The sequence below is a fragment of the Chiloscyllium plagiosum genome, unplaced genomic scaffold (genome assembly GCF_037043375.1).
Source record: "Chiloscyllium plagiosum isolate Xiang-an unplaced genomic scaffold, Cpla_swu_hap1 HiC_scaffold_37, whole genome shotgun sequence".
In the NCBI taxonomy this organism is placed as follows: Eukaryota; Metazoa; Chordata; class Chondrichthyes; order Orectolobiformes; family Hemiscylliidae; genus Chiloscyllium; species Chiloscyllium plagiosum.
In genome coordinates this window covers 1,942,891-1,963,891 of record NW_028270175.1, presented here as the reverse complement: position 1 = coordinate 1,963,891, position 21,001 = coordinate 1,942,891, and positions in this window count along the sequence as shown.

The window sequence follows — 21,001 nt, the reverse complement described above, 5'->3', positions numbered from 1 at the left end:
TATATGAACAGGAAGACTTTGGAGGGATATGGGCCAAATGCTGGGAAATGGGACTGGATTAATTTAGATATCTGGTTGGCAGGGACATGTTGGACTGTAGGATTTGTTTCCATGCTGGACATCTCTATGACTCCTTATTTCTCAAGTAGATCTCCACTTTTTTTCTGTGGCCCTCCTGTGTCACATAGAGTGTGAGAGACTCAAAGGCAGCAACAACTTTGGAAAACTAGAGGAAAGAAAAAGCAGTTTCTTTTCATCCAAGGGCAGCCGCATTGGGAGATCATGGAAAGCCACAATCCTCATACTGATTAAAACCTGATATGAAACACTTATGTAGCAGAAGAAACAAAGAGGAGATGATGGCGTACATACAGGCACAGGAGGAGGCCATTCAACCTCTTGCGCCTTCACCGCACTCAATATGGTAAAATAGGGCAAAGTCAGCACGGTTTCATCAAAAGGAGGTCATACCTGACAGACCTGCTAGAATTCTTTCAGGAAGTAACAAGTAGGTTAGACCAAGGAGAGCCAATGGATGTTATCTATCTGGAGTTCAAGAAGGCCTTTGATAAGGTGCCGCACTGGAGGCTACTGAGTAAGATAAGTGCCCATAGTGTCAGAGGCAAGTGCCAGCATGGAGAGAAGCTTGGCTGTCTGGCAGAAAGCAGAGAGTGGGGATAGAGGGTCCTTCTCAGGATGCCACAAGTGGTGTTCCATAAGGCTCAGTGTTGGGACCACAACTTTTCACTTTATACATTAATGATCTAGAGTGGGAGCAGCGGCCGAGTAAAGGCGAACCCGGGAGACTACAGCTAAGGTAAAACAGTTTGTTTCAAAATTACTTACCTGTAGCGGGCAGCGGTGTTTTTTATTCTCTCTTCACAAAAAGAGCGGGAGCAGCAGAGGAAGTGACGGCAAACAGAGGGGCAGCCGGGAAGGAGAACTGTGAGTATAAATACTCACCCTTTAATCACCAACGGTCATTTGAGTGGGAGCAGCGGAAGTGAGGTTGGAGCGCATAGCTGGGCGGGAAGGTAAGTGATTAGTATTTGAGTGGGTGTGTTCCCTCACCGAACGAGTTAGGGAACTGGAACTGGAGTTGGATGAACTGAGGATTATTCGAGAGGCTGAGAGGGTGATTGATAGAAGCTACAGGGACATAGTTACGCCGGAGAACAGAGGTAGCTGGGTAACAGTTAGAGGTGGGAAGGGGAAGAAGCAGGCAGTGCAGGGTTCCCCTGTGGTCGTTCCCCTAAAAAATAAATATACAGCTTTGGAAACTGTTGGGGGGGACAGCGTTGCAGGTGTAAGCTGCAGTGAAGGGGTCTGTGGCTCTGAGACTCAGAAGGGAAAGGGGGAGAGGAGGAGAGCGCTAGTTATAGGGGACTCTCTAGTTAGAGGGACGGACAGGCGGTTCTGTGGACATGGGCGAGACTCACGGATGGTTTGTTGCCTCCCGGGTGCTAGGGTCCGAGACGTCTCAGACCGTGTCTTCAGAATCCTTAAGGGGGAGGCTGTGCAGCCAGAAGTCGTGGTGCACATTGGCACCAACGACATAGGTAGGAAGAGGGGTGGGGAGGTCATTCAAGAGCTCAAGGGGTTAGGCTGGAAGCTAAAAGCTAGGACGGACAGAGTCGTCATCTCTGGGTTGTTGCCGGTGCCACGTGACAGTGAGGCAAGGAATAGGGAGAGAGTGCAGTTGAACACGTGGCTGCAAGGCTGGTGTAGGAGGGAGGGCTTCAGATATTTGGACAATTGGACTGCATTCTGGGGAAGGTGGGACCTGTACAAACAGGACGGGTTGCACCTGAACCAGAAGGGCACCAATATCCTGGGGGGTAGGTTTGCTAGCACTCTTCGGGGGGGTTTAAACTAATTTGGCAGGGGGATGGGATCCGGACTTGTAGTCCAGCAAGTAGGTTAGCTGTTTGTCAGGATGCCCAAGACTGTAGGGAGGCTGTGGAGAAGGTAGCACTGACAGGGACTACTTGCGGACACAGAGATGGGCTCAAGTGCATATACTTCAACGCAAGGAGTATCAGAAATAAGGTGGGTGAACTTAAGGCGTGGATCGGTACCTGGGACTACGATGTTGTGGCCATCACGGAAACGTGGATAGATGTGGGACAGGAATGGTTGTTGGAGGTTCCTGGTTACAGGTGTTTCAGTAAGATTAGGGAGGGTGGGAAAAAAGGAGGGGGGGTGGCATTGCTAATTAGAAATGGTATAACGGCTGCAGAAAGGCAGTTTGAGGGGGATCTGCCTCTGGAGGTAGTATGGGCTGAAGTCAGAAATAGGAAAGGAGCAGTCACCTTGTTGGGTGTTTACTATAGGCCCCCCAATAGCAGCAGAGATGTGGAGAAACAGATTGGGAAACAGATTTTGGAAAGGTGCAGAAGCCACAGGGTCGTAGTCATGGGCGACTTCAACTTCCCAAATATTGATTGGAAGCTCTTTAGATCAAGTAGATTGGATGGGGCAGTGTTTGTGCAGTGTGTCCAGGAAGCTTTTCTAACGCAGTATGTAGATTGTCCAACCAGAGGGGAGGCCATATTGGATTTGGTACTCGGTAATGAACCGGGACAAGTGATGGGCTTGTTAGTGGGTGAACATTTTGGTGATGGTGACCACAATTCTGTGACTTTCACCTTGGTTATGGAGAGAGATAGGTGCGCACAACAAGGTAGATTTTATAATTGGGGGAAGGGAAATTACGATGCTGTAAGGCAGGATTTGAGGAGCATACGTTGGGAGCATAGGCTGTCAGGGAAGGATGTGGTGGAAATGTGGAACTTTTTCAAAGAGCAGATACGACGTGTCCATGATATGTATGTACCTATCAGGCAGGAAAGAAATGGTCGTGTGAGGGAGCCTTGGTTGACGAGAGAGGTTGAATGTCTGGTAAAGAGGAAGAAGGAGGCTTACATAAGGTTGAGGAAACAGGATTCAGACAGAGCAGTGGAGGGATACAGGATAGCCAGAAGGGACCTGAAGAAAGGGATTAGGAGAGCTAAGAGAGGGCATGAAAAATCGTTGGCGGATAGGATCAAGGATAACCCCAAGGCATTTTATGCGTATGTGAGAAACCTGAGAATGACAAGAACGAGGGTAGGTCCGATCAAGGACAGTAGTGGGAGACTGTGTATTGAGTCGGAAGAGATAGGAGAGGTCTTGAACAAGTACTTCTCTTCAGTATTTACGAACGAGAGGGACCGTATTGTAGAAGAGGAGAGTGTGAAATGGACTGGTAAGCTAGAAGAGATACCTGTTAGGAAGGAAGATGTGTTGGACATTTTGAACAACTTGAGGATAGACAAGTCCCCCGGGCCTGACGGGATATATCCTAGGATTATGTGAGAAGCAAGAGAGGAAATTGCAGTACCGTTGGCAATGATCTTCTCGTCTTCACTGGCAACGGGGGTGGTACCAGGGGACTGGAGAGTAGCGAATGTTGTGCCCCTGTTCAAAAAAGGGAATAGGGATAACCCCGGGAATTACAGGCCTGTTAGTCTTACTTCTGTGGTAGGCAAAGTAATGGAAAGGGTACTGAGGGATAGGATTTATGAGTATCTGGAAAGACACTGCTTGATTAGGGACAGCCAGCACGGATTTGTGAAGGGTAGGTCTTGCCTTACAAGTCTTATTGAATTCTTCGAGGAGGTGACCAAGCATGTGGATGAGGGAAGAGCAGTGGATGTAGTGTACATGGATTTTAGTAAGGCATTTGATAAGGTTCCCCATGGTAGGCTTATGCGGAAAGTCAGGAGGCATGGGATAGAGGGAAATTTGGCCAATTGGATAGAAAACTGGCTAACCGGTCGAAGGCAGAGAGTGGTGGTAGATGGTAAATATTCAGCCTGGAGCCCAGTTACAAGTGGAGTTCCGCAGGGATCAGTTCTGGGTCCTCTGCTGTTTGTAATTTTTATTAATGACTTAGATGAGGGAGTCGAAGGGTGGGTCAGTAAATTTGCAGATGATACGAAGATAGGTGGAGTTGTGGACAGTGAGGAGGGCTGTTGTCGGCTGCAGAGGGACTTAGATATGATGCAGAGCTGGGCTGAGGAGTGGCAGATGGAGTTCAACCCTGCCAAGTGTGAGGTTGTCCATTTTGGAAGAACAAATAAGAATGCGGAATACAGGGTTAATGGTAGGGTTCTTAGTCAGGTGGAGGAACAGAGGGATCTTGGGGTCTATGTACATAGATCTTTGAAGGTTGCCACTCAGGTGGATAGAGTTTGTAAGAAGGCCTATGGAGTATTATCGTTCATTAGCAGAGGGATTGAATTCAAGAGTCGTGAAGTGATGTTGCAGCTGTACAGGACTTTGGTTAGGCCACAGTTGGAGTACTGTGTGCAGTTCTGGTCGCCTCACTTTAGGAAAGATGTGGAAGCTTTGGAGAGGGTGCAGAGAAGATTTACCAGGATGTTGCCTGGAATGGAGAGGAAGTCGTACGAGGATAGGTTGAGAGTTCTCGGCCTTTTCTCGTTGGAACGGCGAAGGATGAGGGGTGACTTGATAGAGGTTTATAAGATGATCAGAGGAATAGATAGAGTAGACAGTCAGAAACTTTTTCCCCGGGTACAACAGAGTGTTACAAGGGGACATAAATTTAAGGTGAAGGGTGGAAGGTATAGGGGAGATGTCAGGGGTGGGTTCTTTACCCAGAGAGTGGTGGGGGCATGGAATGCGCTGCCCGTGGGAGTGGTAGAGTCGGAATCATTGGCGACCTTTAAGCGGCATTTGGATAGGTACATGGATGGGTACTTAATCTAGGTTAGAAGTTCGGCACAACATCGTGGGCCGAAGGGCCTGTTCTGTGCTGTATTGTTCTATGTTCTATGTTCTATGTTCTATGAAGGAACTGAGGGCATTCTGGCTCAGTTTTTGGACGGTACAAAGATAGGTGGAAGGACAGGTAGCATTGAGGAGGTGGGGAGGCTGCAGTAGGATTTGGACAGGTTAGGAGAGTGAGCAAGGAAGTGGCAGATGGAGTACAACATGGGAAAGTTGAGGTCATGCACCTTCCTTGGAAGAATAGAGGCGTGGACTATTTTCTAAATGGGGAGAAAATTCCGAAGTCTAAAGTGTGAAGAGACTTGGGAGTTCTAGTCCAGGATTCTCTCAAGGTAAATTTGCAGGTTGAGTCAGTAGTTAAGAAGGCAAATGCAATGATGGCATTTATTTTGAGAGGACTTGAATATAAGAGCAGGGATGTACCTATGAGGCTCTATAAGGCTCTGGTTAGACCACATTTGGACTGTTGTGCGCAGTTTTGGGCCCCATATCTCAGGAAGGATGTACTGGCCCTAGAGTGTGTGCAGGGGAGATTCACGAGAATGGAAGGTTAACATGTGAGGAACATTTGAGGACTCTGGCTTTATGCTCGATGGAGTTTAGAAGGATGGGAGTGGGGGGATCTAGTTGAAACATACAGAATACTGAATGGCCTGGAAAGAGTAGGTGTTGAGAAGATGTTTCCATTGGTAGGAGAGACTAGGGCCTGAGGGCACAGCCTTAGAGTAAAGGGAAGACCTTATAGAACTGAGAGAAGGAGAAACTTCTTCAGTCAGAGAGTGGGGAACCTATGGGATTCACTGCCACAGAAGGCTGTGGAGGCCGGGTCATTGAGTACATTTAAGACTGAGATAGGTAGGTTCTTGATTGTAAAGGGGATCAAGGATTACAGGGAGAAAGTGGGAGAATAGGGTTGAGAATAGCAGAGCAGACTCAATGGGCTGAATGGCCTAATTTCTGACCCTATATCTTATGGTCTGATGGTCTTATGATATGATCATGGCTGGTCTTATCTCAGTCTCAATTCCACTTTCCTGTTGTGGTGATGTCACTGGATTAGTAATTCTCTGGGGATGTTAGTGTTTAGTGACTACATCCGGGATATCAAGCTGATCACCGATCAGGAACGGTAACGACTCCCATTTAATCAGGTGTTGCAATCAGATCAGCTATTTTCTGATAGAATGTTGGAGCAGGCTTGAGGGGCTGAATGGCCTATCCCTTCTCCTGATTCATATCTCTGTCCAGTGGAAAGACAGATACGGTGTTCCTGTTAGACTGACAAACCCAATCTTTGATGTGATCGTTGAGCAATATGAGCAGTTTCAACAGCATGACCAGTGTCTGCCAAAGGGCATTGGCAATTCTGTCTTGTTCTGATGCATTTTTAAAGCAATGTCACTTCCCACAGGGAGAGTCAGACAGTTGTCATTCAGAGACAAGAGGAAACCATTCCAGGCCAGAAACTACGAGTAGAGCCAGGGATAGCCACCTCTCACTGGGAAGAATTGAATCTGAATCACAAGCCTTATAGTTACTGAAACCTCCATGCTTAGTGTGGAACTGTGCACACATTATCGGTACTGTGCACAAGGAAGCCATTCAGCCCATCATGCCAGTACCAGCCCTCTGAGCATTTTAACTTTGTGTCAGTCTCCTGTCTTTTTCCTGTAGACATTGCTTCTGTTGGAATAATCATACAATAGGCACTCGGACACCTCAGTTTAAGCTGCCATTTCCACTTTTCCAGACAGCACATTCCACACCCTAACTACTCCTTGAGTGAAAACATTTCTTCAAGCTCACATATGCTTCTTTTGCAAATCATGATAAAACTAATCTGTCTGGTTCACAATCAGTTTATAGGATGATAACTGTTTCTCTCTCTGTCTAAACCTGTCATGACTTTGAAAACTTTTCTCAACCCTCCCTCGGCCTTTCCTTTCCAAAGAAGGTGGCTTCTCCAATCTGTCCTCATAAATGGAACACTGGAACCATTCTTATAAATCCCTTCTGCACTCCCCCCATTGTGTTCATATGCTCCCTATAGTCCAGAAGTGTAAACAATACTCCCTGCCTTCATACACAACCTCCCTGCTGTTATGCCCCTGTTTATGAAGCTCAATGTATTGTATAATTTATAACAGCTCTCCCAACCTGTCCTGCTGTCTTTAACAACGTATGCAGACATATTCCTTGGCCTCTCAGTTCCTGCTCACCTTTTAGAGTAGCTCCCTTTGTTTTACACTGTCTTCCTGTGTTCATTGCACCAAAGTGCATCTCCTCACCCTTCTCTACAGTAAGTCTCATCTGTCTCCTATCCACCAATATATTAATGTCTTTTGCAGTTTCGCACTGTTCTCCATGCAGTTTAAAATTCTTCTGAGCTTTGTGTCATCTGTATACTCTCAACATGAGGAAGAGCCCACAGTAAGATCCTTGCAGTGTGCAGAAATAGTATTACAGGACTGAGATGAGAAAACATTGTTGGGAATATTTACATTAAGATTGGATAGCTTTTCAAAACAAAAACAGGACCTGGATTTCTACCTGGACTCACATTTGCCTGTTCATCAATTTGCCTGTTCATCAATTTGCCTTCATGTGCATATTTTGCTATGTCCCTACTCACTGGTGAATTGAATTGAATTGAATTTATTGTCACGTGTCCTGAGGCACATGAAAAGCTTTGTCTTTCAAGCAATACAGGCAGATCACAGAGTGAAGTAGCATAGATAGTAAATAATAGGTAAACAGCAGCAAAAACAAAAACACAGGTACAGGCGAATGTTAAGAGTTTGAGAGTCCATTCAGTATTCTAACAACAGTAGGGTAGAGACAGTTACAAAACTGGCTGGTGTGTGTGTTCAGGCTTCTGTACGTTCTCCCTGGGGGTAGAGGTTGTAGAAAAGCATTGCCAGGGTGGGATGGATCTTTGACAGCCTTTCCTTGACAGCGGGCCTGGTAGATGGATTCAATAGATGGGAGGTTGGCCTTTGTGATTGTCCAGGCCAAGTTCACCACTCTCTGTAACCATCTCCAATCTTGAATGGTACAGTTACCATACCAGGTAGTGATACATCCAGACAGAATGCTCTCAATGGCACATCTATAACAGTTGGCAAAGATATTCACAATCATGCCAAATTTCCTCAGCTCCCTGAGGAAGAAGAGACATTGTTGGGTCTTGTTGGTGGTGTAGATGAATTGACATGTCAGTGTTTATCATATAACAGTGACAATGTCTTCGGAGTCCATGGTCTTCAGCAGGAGCCACAGTTTCATCCATCACTGGGCATCTATCCATGTCTTACCAAACTCCAGAATGTTTCCAATGCAGATTGAAAGTGTCCCCATTCATTCAAAGTGCCTCAAGGATGAATTATGGCACCTTTAAGCTTTTCTGATTCCTGTGAAGAATTTTCAACCCTCGGCTTCCACAGGGACTGTGGACACAGCCTCTGGACATTGAATCAATACATGGGTCAGCCCATGGACAATACATGGGCCAGCTCATGGACAGTACATTGGTCAGCTCATGGATCAGCACATGGGTCAGCTCAAGGACAGTACGTGGGTCAGCTCATGGACAGTACATGGGTCAGCTCATGGACAATACATGGGTCAGCTCATGGACAGTACATTGGTCAGCTCATGGATCAGTACATGGGTCAGCTCATGGACAGTACATTGCTCAGCTCATGGATCAGTACATGGGTCAGCTCATGATCAGTACATGGGTCAGCTCATGGACAATACATGGGTCAGTTCATGGATCAGAACATGGGTCAGCTCATGGATCAGTACGTGGGTCAGCTCATGGACAATACATGGGTCAGCTCATGGATCAGTACATTGAACAGCTCATCGATCAGTACATGAGTCAGCTCATGGACAATACATGTGCCAGCTCATGGATCAGAACATGGGTCAGCTCATGGATCTGTACATGGGTCAGCTCATGGATCAGAATATGGGTCAGCTCATGGAGCAGTACATGGGTCAGCTCATGGACAGTACATGGGTCAGCTCATAGACAATACATGGGCCAGCTCATGGACAGTACATTGATCAGCTCATGGATCAGTACATGGGTCAGTTCATGGACAGTACATGGGTCAGCTCATAGACAATACATGGGCCAGCTCATGGACAGTACATTGATCAGCTCATGGATCAGTACATGGGTCAGCTCATGGACAATACATGGGTCAGCTCATGGATCAGTACATGGGTCAGCTCATGGACAATACATGGGCCAGCTCATGGACAGTACATGGGTCAGCTCATGGATCAGTACATGGGTCAGCTCATGGATCAGAACATGGGTCAGCTCATGATCAGTACATGGGTCAGCTCATGGATCAGAACATGGGTCAGTACATGAGTCAGCTCATGGACAGTACATGGGTCAGCTCATTGTCAATACATGGGTCAGCTCATGGATCAGTACATGGGTCAGCTCATGGACAATACATGGGCCGGCTCATGGACAGTACATTGATCAGCTCATGGATCAGTACATGGGTCAGCTCATGAATCAGAACATGGGTCAGCTCATGATCAGTACATGGGTCAGCTCATGGATCAGAACATGGGTCAGTACATGAGTCAGCTCATGGACAGTACATGGGTCAGCTCATTGTCAATACATGGGTCAGCTCATGGATCAGAACATGGGTCAGCTCATGGAAGAGTACATGGGTCAGCTCATGGACAATACGTGGGCCAGCTCATGGACAGTACATTGATCAGTTCATGGATCAGTACATGGGTCAGCTCAAGGACAATACATGGATCAGCTCATGGATCAGTACATGGGTCAGCTCATGATCAGAACATGGTTCAGTCATGGATCAGTACATGGGTCAGCTCATGGACAATACATGGGCAAGCTCATGGACAGTACATTGATCAGCTCATGGATCAGTACATGGGTCAGCTCATGGATCAGAACATTGGTCAGCTCATGGATCAGTACATGGGTCAGCTCATGGACAATACATGGGTCAGCTCATGAACAATACATGGGTCAGCTCATGGATGGTACATTGATCAGCTCATGGATCAGTACATGGGTCAGCTGATGGACACTACATGGGTCAGCTCATGGACAATACATGGGCCAGCTCATGGACAGTACATGGGTCAGCTCATGGATCAGTACATGGGTCAGCTCATGGACAGTACATGGGTCAGCTCATAGACAATACATGGGCCAGCTCATGGACAGTACATTGATCAGCTCATGGATCAGGACATGGGTCAGTTCATGGACAGTACATGGGTCAGCTCATAGACAATACATGGGCCAGCTCATGGACAGTACATTGATCAGCTCATGGATCAGTACATGGGTCAGCTCATGGACAACACATGGGTCAGCTCATGGATCAGTACATGGTTCAGCTCATGGACAATACATGGGCCAGCTCATGGACAGTACATTGATCAGCTCATGGATCAGAACATGGGTCAGCTCATGATCAGTACATGGGTCAGCTCATGGATCAGAACATGGGGCAGTACATGAGTCAGCTCATGGACAGTACATGGGTCAGCTCATTGTCAATATATGGGTCAGCTCATGGATCAGTACATGGGTCAGCTCATGGAAGAGTACATGGGTCAGCTCATGGATCAGAACATGGGGCAGTACATGAGTCAGCTCATGGACAGTACATGGGTCAGCTCATTGTCAATATATGGGTCAGCTCATGGACAGTACATGGGTCAGCTCATTGTCAATATATGGGTCAGCTCATGGATCAGTACATGGGTCAGCTCATGGACAATACATGGGCCAGCTCATGGACAGTACATTGGTCAGCTCATGGATCAGTACATGGGTCAGCTCATGGATCAGAACATGGGTCAGCTCATGATCAGTACATGGGTCAGCTCATGGATCAGAACATGGGTCAGTACATGAGTCAGCTCATGGACAGTACATGGGTCAGCTCATTGTCAATACATGGGTCAGCTCATGGATCAGAACATGGGTCAGCTCATGGAAGAGTACATGGGTCAGCTCATGGACAATACGTGGGCCAGCTCATGGACAGTACATTGATCAGTTCATGGATCAGTACATGGGTCAGCTCAAGGACAATACATGGATCAGCTCATGGATCAGTACATGGGTCAGCTCATGATCAGAACATGGTTCAGTCATGGATCCGTACATGGGTCAGCTCAAGGACAATACATGGGTCAGCTCATGATCAGAACATGGGTTAGTCATGGATCAGTACATGGGTCAGCTCATGGACAATACATGGGGCAGCTCATGGACAGTACATTGATCAGCTCATGGATCAGTACATGGGTCAGCTCATGGATCAGAACATTGGTCAGCTCATGAATCAGTACATGGGTCAGCTGATGGACAGTACATTGATCAGCTCATGGACAATACATGGGCCAGCTCATGGACAGTACATGGGTCAGCTCATGGACAATACATGGGTCAACTCATGGATCAGTACATGGGTCAGCTCATGGATCGTACGTGTAGTCAGCTCATGGATCAGTACATGGGTCAACTCATGGACAATACGTGGTTCAGCTCATGGACAGTACATGGGTCAGCTCATGGACAATACATGGGTCAGCTCATGGATCAGTACATGGGTCAGCTCATGGACAGTACATGGGTCAGCTCATGGATCAGTACATGGGTCAGCTCATGGACAATAGATGGGCCAGCTCATGGATGGTACATTGATCAGTTCATGGATCCGTACATGGGTCAGCTTATGGACAATACATGGGTCAGCTCATGGACCAGTACATGGGTCAGCTCAGGGACAATACATGGGTCAGCTCATGGATACGTACGTGGGTCAGCTCATGCACAATACATGGGTCAGCTCATGATCAGTACATAGGTCAGCTCATGACAGTACGTGGGTCAGCTCATGCACAATAAATGCGTCAGCTCATGACCAGTTTATAGGTCAGCTCATGGATCAGTACGTGGGTCAGCTCAGGGACAATACATGGGTCAGCTCATGGATGAGTACATGGGTCAGCTCATGGACAATACATGGGTCAGATCATGGATAAGTACGTGGGTCAGCTCATGCACAATACATGGGTCAGCTCATGATCAATACATAGGTCAGCTCATGATCAGTACGTGGGTCAGCTCATGCACAATACATGGGTCAGCTCATGATCAGTATATAGGACAGCTCATGGATCAGTACGTGGGTCAGCTCATGGACAATACATGGGTCAGCTCATGGATCAGTACATGGGTCAGCTCATGGACAGTACGTTGGTCAGCTCATGGATCAGAACATGGTTCAGCTCATGGATCTGTACATGGGTCAGCTCATGGACAATACATGGGTCAGCTCATGGACAGTACATGGACCAGCTCTTGGACAATAAATGGGTCAGCGCATGGACAGTACATGGGTCAGCTCATGGACAATATATGGGTCAGCTCATGAATCAGTACAAGGGTCAGCTCATGGACAATAAATGGGTCAGTTCATGGATCAGTACATGGGTCAGCTCATGGATCAGTACATGGGTCAGCTCATGGACAATACATGGGTCAGCTCATGGACAGTACATCGGTCAGCTCATGGACAATACATGGGTCAGCTCATGGATCAGTACATTGGTCAGCTCATGGACAATACATGGGTCAGCTCATGGACGGTACATTGGTCAGCTCATGGATCAGTACATGGGTCAGCACATGGACAGTACATGGGCCAGCTCATGGACAGTACATTGATCAGCTCATGGATCAGTACATGGGTCAGCTCATGGACAATACATGGGCCAGCTCATGGACGGTACATTGGTCAGCTCATGGATCAGTACATTGGCGAGCTCATGGACAGTACATTGATCAGCTCATGGATCAGTACATGGGTCAGCTCACGGACAATACATGGGCCAGCTCATGGACGGTATATTGATCAGCTCATGGATCAGTACGTGGGTCAGCTCATGGATCAGAACATGGGTCAGCTCATGATCAGTACATGGGTCAGCTCATGGATCAGAACATGGGTCAGTACATGAGTCAGCTCATGGACAGTACATGGGTCAGCTCAATGTCAATACATGGGTCAGCTCATGGATCAGTACATGGGTCAGCTCATGGACAATACATGGGCCAGCTCATGGACAGTACATTGATCAGTTCATGGATCAGAACATGGGTCAGCTCATGGAAGAGTACATGGGTCAGCTCATGGACAATACATGGATCAGCTCATGGATCAGTACATGGGTCAGCTCAAGGACAATCATGGGCAAGCTCATGGACAGTACATTGATCAGCTCATGGATCAGTACATGGGTCAGCTCAAGGACAATGCATGGATCAGCTCATGGATCAGTACATGGGTCAGCTCATGCACAATACATGGGCAGCTCATGGACAGTACATTGATCAGCTCATGGATCAGTACATGGGTCAGCTCATGAACAATACATGGGCCAGCTCATGGATCAGTACATGGGTCAGCTGATGGACACTACATGGGTCAGCTCATGGACAATACATGGGCCAGCTCATGGACAGTACATGGGTCAGCTCATGGATCAGTACACGGGTCAGCTCATGGATAGTACGTGTAGCCAGCTCATGGATCAGTACATGGGTCAGCTCATGGACAATACGTGGGTCAGCTCATGGATCAGTACATGGGTCAGCTCATGGACAGTACATGGGTCAACTCATGGGCAATACATGGGTCAGCTCATGGATCAGTACATGGGTCAGCTCAGGGACAATACATGGGTCAGCTCATGGATCAGTACATGGGTCAGCTCATGGACAATACATGGGTCAGCTCATGGATCAGTACATGGGTCAGCTCATGGATCAGTACGTGGGTCAGCTCATGCACAATACATGGTTTAGCTCATGATCAGTACATAGGTCAGCTCATGGATCAGTACGTGGGTCAGCTCAGGCACAATACATGGGTCAGCTCATGATCAGAACATGGGTCAGTCATGGATCAGTACATGGGTCAGCTCATGGACAATACATGCGCCAGCTCATGGACAGTACATTGATCAGCTCATGGATCAGAAGATGGGTCAGCTCATGGATAGTACGTGGGTCAGCTCATGGATCAGTACATGGGTCAGCTCATGGACAATACATGGGCCAGCTCATGGATGGTACATTGATCAGTTCATGGATCCGTACATGGGTCAGCTCAAGGACAATACATGGGTCAGCTCATGATCAGAACATGGGTTAGTCATGGATCAGTACATTGATCAGCTCATGGATCAGTACATGGGTCAGCTGATGGTCAGTACATTAATCAGCTCATGGACAATACATGGGCCAGCTCATGGACAGTACATGGGTCAGCTCATGGACAATACATGGGTCAACTCATGGATCAGTACATGGGTCAGCTCATGGATAGTACGTGTAGTCAGCTCATGGACAATACATGGGTCAACTCATGGATCAGTACATGGGTCAGCTCATGGATAGTACGTGTAGTCAGCTCATGGATCAGTACATGGGTCAGCTCATGGATCAGAACATTGGTCAGCTCATGGATCAGTACTTGGGTCAGCTGATGGACAGTACATTGATCAGCTCATGGACAATACATGGGCCAGCCCATGGACAGTACATGGGTCAGCTTATGGACAATACATGGGTCAACTCATGGATCAGTACATGGGTCAGCTCATGGATAGTACGTGTAGTCAGCTCATGGATCAGTACATGGGTCAACTCATGGACAATACGTGGGTCAGCTCATGGACAGTACATGGGTCAGCTCATGGACAATACATGGGTCAGCTCATGGATCAGTACATGGGTCAGCTCATGGACAATACATGGGCCAGCTCATGGACAGTACATTGATCAGTTCATGGATCAGAACATGGGTCAGCTCATGGACAGTACATTGGTCAGCTTATGGACAATACATGGGTCAGCTCATGGATCAGTACATGGGTCAGCTCATGGACAATACATGGGTCAGCTCATGGATCAGTACATGGGTCAGCTCATGGACAATACATGGGTCAGCTCATGGATAAGTACGTGGGTCAGCTCATGCACAATACATGGGTCAGCTCATGATCAGTACATAGGTCAGCTCATGATCAGTACGTGGGTCAGCTCATGCACAATACATGGGTCAGCTCATGATCAGTTTATAGGTCAGCTCATGGATCAGTACGTGGGTCAGCTCATGGACAATACATGGGTCAGCTCATGGATCAGTACATGGGTCAGCTCATGGACAGTACGTTGGTCAGCTCATGGATCAGAACATGGTTCAGCTCATGGATCTGTACATGGGTCAGCTCATGGACAATACATGGGTCAGCTCATGGACAGTACATGGGTCAGCTCATGGATCAGTACATGGACCAGCTCATGGACAATACATGGGTCAGCGCATGGACAGTACATGGTCAGCTCATGGACAATATATGGGTCAGCTCATGAATCAGTACAAGGGTCAGCTCATGGACAATACATGGGTCAGTTCATGGATCAGTTCATGGGTCAGCTCATGGATCAGTACATGGGTCAGCTCATGGACAATACATGGGTCAGCTCATGGACAATACATGGGTCAGCGCATGGACGGTACATTGGTCAGCTCATGGATCAGTACATGGGTCAGCTCATGGACAGTACATGGGCCAGCTCATGGACAGTACATTGATCAGCTCATGGATCAGTACATGGGTCAGCTCATGGACAATACATGGGCCAGCTCATGGACGGTACATTGTTCAGCTCATGGATCAGTACATGGGCGAGCTCATGGACAGTATATTGATCAGCTCATGGATCAGTACATGGGTCAGCTCATGGACAATACATGGTCCAGCTCATGGACGGTACATTGATCAGCTCATGGATCAGTACATGGGTCAGCTCATGAACAATACATGGGCCAGCTCATGGATCAGTACATGGGTCAGCTGATGGACACTACATGGGTCAGCTCATGGACAATACATGGGCCAGCTCATGGACAGTACATGGGTCAGCTCATGGATCAGTACACGGGTCAGCTCATGGATAGTACGTGTAGCCAGCTCATGGATCAGTACATGGGTCAGCTCATGGACAATACGTGGGTCAGCTCATGGATCAGTACATGGGTCAGCTCATGGACAGTACATGGGTCAACTCATGGGCAATACATGGGTCAGCTCATGGATCAGTACATGGGTCAGCTCAGGGACAATACATGGGTCAGCTCATGGATCAGTACATGGGTCAGCTCATGGACAATACATGGGTCAGCTCATGGATCAGTACATGGGTCAGCTCATGGATCAGTACGTGGGTCAGCTCATGCACAATACATGGTTTAGCTCATGATCAGTACATAGGTCAGCTCATGGATCAGTACGTGGGTCAGCTCAGGCACAATACATGGGTCAGCTCATGATCAGAACATGGGTCAGTCATGGATCAGTACATGGGTCAGCTCATGGACAATACATGCGCCAGCTCATGGACAGTACATTGATCAGCTCATGGATCAGAAGATGGGTCAGCTCATGGATAGTACGTGGGTCAGCTCATGGATCAGTACATGGGTCAGCTCATGGACAATACATGGGCCAGCTCATGGATGGTACATTGATCAGTTCATGGATCCGTACATGGGTCAGCTCAAGGACAATACATGGGTCAGCTCATGATCAGAACATGGGTTAGTCATGGATCAGTACATTGATCAGCTCATGGATCAGTACATGGGTCAGCTGATGGTCAGTACATTAATCAGCTCATGGACAATACATGGGCCAGCTCATGGACAGTACATGGGTCAGCTCATGGACAATACATGGGTCAACTCATGGATCAGTACATGGGTCAGCTCATGGATAGTACGTGTAGTCAGCTCATGGACAATACATGGGTCAACTCATGGATCAGTACATGGGTCAGCTCATGGATAGTACGTGTAGTCAGCTCATGGATCAGTACATGGGTCAGCTCATGGATCAGAACATTGGTCAGCTCATGGATCAGTACTTGGGTCAGCTGATGGACAGTACATTGATCAGCTCATGGACAATACATGGGCCAGCCCATGGACAGTACATGGGTCAGCTTATGGACAATACATGGGTCAACTCATGGATCAGTACATGGGTCAGCTCATGGATAGTACGTGTAGTCAGCTCATGGATCAGTACATGGGTCAACTCATGGACAATACGTGGGTCAGCTCATGGACAGTACATGGGTCAGCTCATGGACAATACATGGGTCAGCTCATGGATCAGTACATGGGTCAGCTCATGGACAATACATGGGCCAGCTCATGGACAGTACATTGATCAGTTCATGGATCAGAACATGGGTCAGCTCATGGACAGTACATTGGTCAGCTTATGGACAATACATGGGTCAGCTCATGGATCAGTACATGGGTCAGCTCATGGACAATACATGGGTCAGCTCATGGATCAGTACATGGGTCAGCTCATGGACAATACATGGGTCAGCTCATGGATAAGTACGTGGGTCAGCTCATGCACAATACATGGGTCAGCTCATGATCAGTACATAGGTCAGCTCATGATCAGTACGTGGGTCAGCTCATGCACAATACATGGGTCAGCTCATGATCAGTTTATAGGTCAGCTCATGGATCAGTACGTGGGTCAGCTCATGGACAATACATGGGTCAGCTCATGGATCAGTACATGGGTCAGCTCATGGACAGTACGTTGGTCAGCTCATGGATCAGAACATGGTTCAGCTCATGGATCTGTACATGGGTCAGCTCATGGACAATACATGGGTCAGCTCATGGACAGTACATGGGTCAGCTCATGGATCAGTACATGGACCAGCTCATGGACAATACATGGGTCAGCGCATGGACAGTACATGGTCAGCTCATGGACAATATATGGGTCAGCTCATGAATCAGTACAAGGGTCAGCTCATGGACAATACATGGGTCAGTTCATGGATCAGTTCATGGGTCAGCTCATGGATCAGTACATGGGTCAGCTCATGGACAATACATGGGTCAGCTCATGGACAATACATGGGTCAGCGCATGGACGGTACATTGGTCAGCTCATGGATCAGTACATGGGTCAGCTCATGGACAGTACATGGGCCAGCTCATGGACAGTACATTGATCAGCTCATGGATCAGTACATGGGTCAGCTCATGGACAATACATGGGCCAGCTCATGGACGGTACATTGTTCAGCTCATGGATCAGTACATGGGCGAGCTCATGGACAGTACATTGATCAGCTCATGGATCAGTACATGGGTCAGCTCATGGACAATACATGGTCCAGCTCATGGACGGTACATTGATCAGCTCATGGATCAGTACATGGGTCAGCTCATGGATCAGAACATGGGTCAGCTCAATATCAGTACATGGGTCAGCTCATGGATCAGAACATGGGTCAGTACATGAGTCAGCTCATGGACAGTACATGGGTCAGCTCATTGTCAATACATGGGTCAGCTCATGGATCAGTACATGGTCAGCTCATGGACAATACATGGGCCAGCTCATGGACAGTACATTGATCAGTTCATGGATCAGAACATGGGTCAGCTCATGGAAGAGTACATGGGTCAGCTCATGGACAATATATGGGTCAGCTCACGGACAGTACATTGATCAGTTCATGGATCAGTACATGGGTCAGCTCAAGGACAATACATGGATCAGCTCATGGATCAGTACATGGGTCAGCTCATGGACAGGACATTGATCAGCTCATGGATCAGTACATGGGTCAGCTCATGGATCAGAACATTTGTCAGCTCATGGATCAGTACATGGGTCAGCTCATGAACAATACATGGGCCAGCTCATGGATGGTACATTGATCAGTTCATGGATCAATACATGGGTCAGCTGATGGACACTACATGGGTCAGCGCATGGACAATACATGGGCCAGTTCATGGACAGTACATGGGTCAGCTCATGGATCAGTACATGGGTCAGCTCATGGACAATACATGCGCCAGCTCATGGACAGTACATTGATCAGCTCATGGATCAGAAGATGGGTCAGCTCATGGATAGTACGTGGGTCAGCTCATGGATCAGTACATGGGTCAGCTCATGGACAAAACATGGGCCAGCTCATGGATGGTACATTGATCAGTTCATGGATCCGTACATGGGTCAGCTCAAGGACAATACATGGGTCAGCTCATGATCAGAACATGGGTTAGTCATGGATCAGTACATTGATCAGCTCATGGATCAGTACATGGGTCAGCTCATGGATCAGAACATTGGTCAGCTCATGGATCAGTACATGGGTCAGCTGATGGACAGTACATTGATCAGCTCATGGACAATACATGGGCCAGCTCATGGACAGTACATGGGTCAGCTCATGGACAATACATGGGTCAACTCATGGATCAGTACATGGGTCAGCTCATGGATAGTACGTGTAGTCAGCTCATGGACAATACATGGGTCAACTCATGGATCAGTACATGGGTCAGCTCATGTATAGTACATGTAGTCAGCTCATGGATCAGTACATGGGTCAGCTCATGGATCAGAACATTGGTCAGCTCATGGATCAGTACTTGGGTCAGCTGATGGACAGTACATTGATCAGCTCATGGACAATACATGGGCCAGCTCATGGACAGTACATGGGTCAGCTTATGGACAATACATGGGTCAACTCATGGATCAGTACATGGGTCAGCTCATGGATAGTACGTGTAGTCAGCTCATGGACAATACATGGGTCAACTCATGGATCAGTACATGGGTCAGCTCATGGATCCGTACATGGGTCAGCTCATGCACAATACATGGTTCAGCTCATGATCAGTACATAGGTCAGCTCATGGATCAGTACGTGGGTCAGCTCATGCACAATACATGGGTCAACTCATGGATCAGTACATGGGTCAGCTCATGGATAGTACGTGTAGTCAGCTCATGGACAATACATGGGTCAACTCATGGATCAGTACATGGGTCAGCTCATGTATAGTACATGTAGTCAGCTCATGGATCAGTACATGGGTCAGCTCATGGATCAGAACATTGGTCAGCTCATGGATCAGTACTTGGGTCAGCTGATGGACAGTACATTGATCAGCTCATGGACAATACATGGGCCAGCTCATGGACACTACATGGGTCAGCTTATGGACAATACATGGGTCAACTCATGGATCAGTACATGGGTCAGCTCATGGATAGTACGTGTAGTCAGCTCATGGATTAGTACATGGGTCAACTCATGGACAATACGTGGGTCAGCTCATGGACAGTACATGGGTCAGCTCATGGACAATACATGGGTCAGCTCATGGATCAGTACATGGGTCAGCTCATGGACAATACATGGGCCAGCTCATGGACAGTACATTGTCAGTTCATGGATCAGAACATGGGTCAGCTCATGGACAGTACATGGGTCAGCTTATGGACAATACATGGGTCAGCTCATGGATCAGTACATGGGTCAGCTCATGGACAATACATGGGTCAGCTCATGGATCAGTACATGGGTCAGCTCATGGACAATACATGGGTCAGCTCATGGATAAGTACGTGGGTCAGCTCATGCACAATACATGGGACAGCTCATGATCAGTACATAGGTCAGCTCATGATCAGTACGTGGGTCAGCTCATGCACAATACATGGGTCAGCTCATGATCAGTTTATAGGTCAGCTCATGGATCAGTACGTGGGTCAGCTCACGGACAATACATGGGTCAGCTCATGGATCAGTACATGGGTCAACGCATGGACAGTACGTTGGTCAGCTCATGGATCAGAACATGGTTCAGCTCATGGATCTGTACATGGGTCAGATCATGGACAATACATGGGTCAGCTCATGGACAGTACATGGGTCAGCTCATGGATCAGTACATGGACCAGCTCATGGACAATACATGGGTCAGCGCATGGACAGTACATGGGTCAGCTCATGGACAATATATGGGTCAGCTCATGAATCAGTACAAGGGTCAGCTCATGGACAATACATGGGACAGTTCATGGATCAGTTCATGGGTCAGCTCATGGATCAGTACATGGGTCAGGTCATGGACAGTACATGGGTCAGCTCATGGACAATACATGGGTCAGCTCATGGATCAGTACATGGGTCAGCTCATGGACAGTACATGGGTCAACTCATGGGCAATAGATGGGTCAGCTGATGGATCAGTAAATGGGTCAG